This window comes from Bubalus kerabau, chromosome 19, assembly GCF_029407905.1.
Source record: "Bubalus kerabau isolate K-KA32 ecotype Philippines breed swamp buffalo chromosome 19, PCC_UOA_SB_1v2, whole genome shotgun sequence".
Classification (NCBI taxonomy): domain Eukaryota; kingdom Metazoa; phylum Chordata; class Mammalia; order Artiodactyla; family Bovidae; genus Bubalus; species Bubalus kerabau.
This window is the reverse complement of record NC_073642.1, coordinates 39,922,111-39,926,004: the sequence shown is the minus strand read 5'-3', so window position 1 is coordinate 39,926,004 and position 3,894 is coordinate 39,922,111.

Below are 3,894 nucleotides of genomic sequence, written 5' to 3'. Positions count from 1 at the left end.
TTCACACGATGAAATGGTCCAATTATACCTTGCTACCTGTATCAAAAATTGATAATTGCAAAGACATAAATGTATAGGTTTACAGCTCTCTGTTGCTAATTGATTTATGTGTGAATATGCTAATACAATCCTGATTTTGTTTTAGAATTTCTAATGAGACTGAGCTTGAATACTTATTGTTTATGACCTAAAATATTTTAAAGTTTGAAAATATAGAGCTACTATTCTACTTTCCCTAAAACATAAATAATATCTAGCCATAGGCTACATAAGTATCCTTGAAGAATTTAAAATAAATTTTCTTATAGTCTAGATAAGTTATATGAATAAATATGACTGAGAAGTAAGAACAGGCAGTTTAGTATATAATTATTCATTTAATATCTGGGAGAAGAGAAGTTACTGTTGATTTCTCCTTTTAAGAACTGAATAGATATGGGCAGCAAGTAAAGAATCAACTAGCACATTCCAAAGCATTTCCCCCAATAAACTACACATTATAATGCATATGGGTGTGACTATATATATATATCCATATGTGTATAGCTATGTGTATCAATGCTCAGTTGATTCAGTCTTGTCTGACCCTGCGACCCCATGGACTGTAGCCTGCCAGATGCCTCTGTGCCTGGGATTCTCCAGGCAAAAATACTGGAGTTGGTTGTCATGCACTCCTCCAGGGGATCTTCCCAACCCAGGAATTGAACCTGGGTCTCCTGCATTGCAGGTGGATTCTTTACCGCTGAGCCACCAGGGAAGCTCCATGTATGGCAACATAAAATATATAGTATTATTTACATTATTTATAGTCATATTGATCATTTTATAGACTATGTAATCTTATATGAACCACTAACAGTTTCTTTCTTAAAATCTTGAGTCAAATTAGCTCCAAACATCAACCAAGATATAAAGTATTACTAAATAATTTAGAAACAGTATTAGGAAATAAGTAATATAATGATTTGTTTTTCTCTCCCTTTTATGAAGGGATTTGACTTCCTGAAGCCCACTAAGCAGGAAAAAGAAATAAAGGAATCAATTACTGCCTAAATATTCTTTTAAAAAGTCTTTAAAAAAGCTAATTTTTCCTTTGTGGAATATTCTTTGAATTCAAAAGAACTAAACAATGAAACTGGCAACATAAAGTATAATAATGTTAGTAGATGAAATGTTTTTTTAAAATAAATTATTATTTGGTATTTGTTTTCATTTGCACGTTTGCAAACTTGAATGGCAAAGTAAAAAATATTTGATCCCATAAAGATTCACTTTACTTCTTTAAATTGAGGTTTACTCTGTAGTATGGTATATAGTGTATAAATGTCTAATTTAGGCTTATATGATTTGGCCAACATTCAGTGGCACTTTTTTTGTAATATAAAAAAATTATAAGTACTGTGAAATTTTATGTATCAAATACTACTCTATGTTTGTCAGGCTATACATTTTTCTGTTCCCATAGATCCAATTAATTGACTACGCATGTGATAGCACTGATTATATAGTTGTTGAATGAAAACAATAGAGGGAAGTTATTGTACTTACTTACATAAAGGAAATAATAATATAAATGAAATATGCAAGAGTTAAAATGTCAAGAATATTTAATAATATAGACCAACTAGATATGTGAAATTAGATATGTGAACCAATATAGGTATAGGTACCTGAACCGTGAACTTGCAGATTTTAAAGCTGGATTTGGAAAAGGCAGAGGAGCCAGAGATCGAATTGAAAACATCCATTGGATCACAGAAAAAGAAAGAGAATTCTAGAAAAACATCTACTTCTGCTTTATTGATTATGCCAAAACCTTTGACTGTGTAGATCACAACAAGCTGCGGAAAATTATTCAAGAGGTGGGAATACCAGATCACCTTACATCCTTCCTAAGAAATCTGTATGCAGGTCAAGAAGAAACAGAACTGGACATGGAACAACAAACTGGTTCCAAATCGGGAAAGGAGTACGTTAAGGCTGTATATTGTCACCCTGCTTATTTAACTTATATGCAGAGTACATCATGAGAAATGCTGGACTGGATGAAGCACAAGCTGGAATCAAGATTGCCGGGAGAGATATCAATAACCTCAGATATGCAGATGACATCACGCTTATGGCAGAAAGCAAAGAGGAAATAAAGAGCCTCCTGAGAAAAGTGAAAGAGGAGAGTGAAAAAGCTGGCTTAAAACTCAACATTCAGAAAACTAATGGCATCCGGGCCTTTCACTTCATGGCAAACAGATGGGGAAACAATGGAAACAGTGAGAGACTTCATTTTGGGGGGCTCCAAAATCACTGCAGATGGTGACTGTAGCCATGAAGTTAAAAGACGCTTGCTCCTTGAAAGAAAAGTTATGATCAACCTAGACAGCATATTAAAAAGCAGAGACATTACTTTGCTGACAAATGTCCATCGAGTCAAAGCTATGATTTTTCCAGTAGTCATGTATGGGTGTGAGAGTTGGACTATATAGAAAGCTGAGTGCTGAAAAATTGATGTTTTTGAACTGTAGTATTGGAGAAGACTCTTGAGAGTCCCTTGGACTGCAAGGAGATCAAACCAGTCAATCCTAAAGGAAATCAGTCCTGAATATTCATTGGAAGGACTGTTGCTGAAACTGAAGCTCCAATACTTGGACCACCTGATGCAAAGAACTGACTCATTGGAAAAGACCCTGATGCTGGGGAAAGATGGAAAGCAGGAGGAGAAGGGGACGACAGAGAATGAGATGGTTGGATGGCATCACCAACTCAATGGACATAAGTTTGAGCAAGCTCTGGGAGTTGGTGATGGACAGGAAAGCCTGGCATGCTGTAGTCCATGGGGTCGCAGAGAGTCAGACATGACTGAATGACTGAACTGATAAAACCAATTAGAACCAAATATATATTCAACACTTGGCTAAAGAGAATTATCAATACAAAACATTGCTGCTTGAATTGGGTAGTCAGACTCTCAGAAACGGTAGACATAGGAAAATTTCATTTGGAAAGTTATTGAAAGACAAACACAGTTTTTATAGAGAACAATGAGAAGCTACAAGTAAGGCCCATGGGGGCACGATAACTTGAGGGGACCTACTACAGAAATAATGCTATTAAATCTTGGTTGTCAAATGTAGAAATTCAAATCTGACCGAGTCTTGTCTGGCAGAATCCAAGTTAAGATTTAGAGTAAAGCAAGAAATAAAGGCAGTTAGATAAATGGGACACAAATTTGGGAAAAGAAGAGGGGGAATATTTTATACCATTTTGAAATAAGCAGAAAAACAATTAGTCATTTTTGGCTTTTGGAATTTGATAAGCCATGGCCCGTGACATAATTTTAAAAGAATGTTACAGTGGTAAAATTGGATGGCTTGGTGGATAGGAGAAATTGAAACATCCATTTCACATTTTTCCTAATGTGTTATATTTTCCAGACCCTGTTACAGTAAGATCTAGATATGATCTGGGTTCAAATACTCAGAGATAGTCTCATGAGATTTGGAGGCAGAAGCAAGCTGGAGTGATGCTTCCACTGTGGCTTAGGGTTTTTTATTTGTTGGTTGGCTGGTTGGTTGGTTGTTTTGGCAAGCATAGTCATGATGACATTGGACTTCTCTGTGACAACATTAGCAGAGATCCCAGTGTTATCAACTTCATAGGTCTTAAGAGGCAAGGTACAGGGCATTCATTTTGGCACATTTTCTCCTATGATGAGAATATATGATCTGGAATTTAAGGGTAAGTTCTCATATAAAATTTCCTTATTCTCATAAATTTGACCTACCTTGCATTAGAGGACTTAATATCCCCCCCTCCAAAAAAAATGCTTCTATCATATTGCACACTGGTTCCTAGGACTAGAAGTTTTGACTGTCATGTGGTCATCTGGGGCCTCCTTAT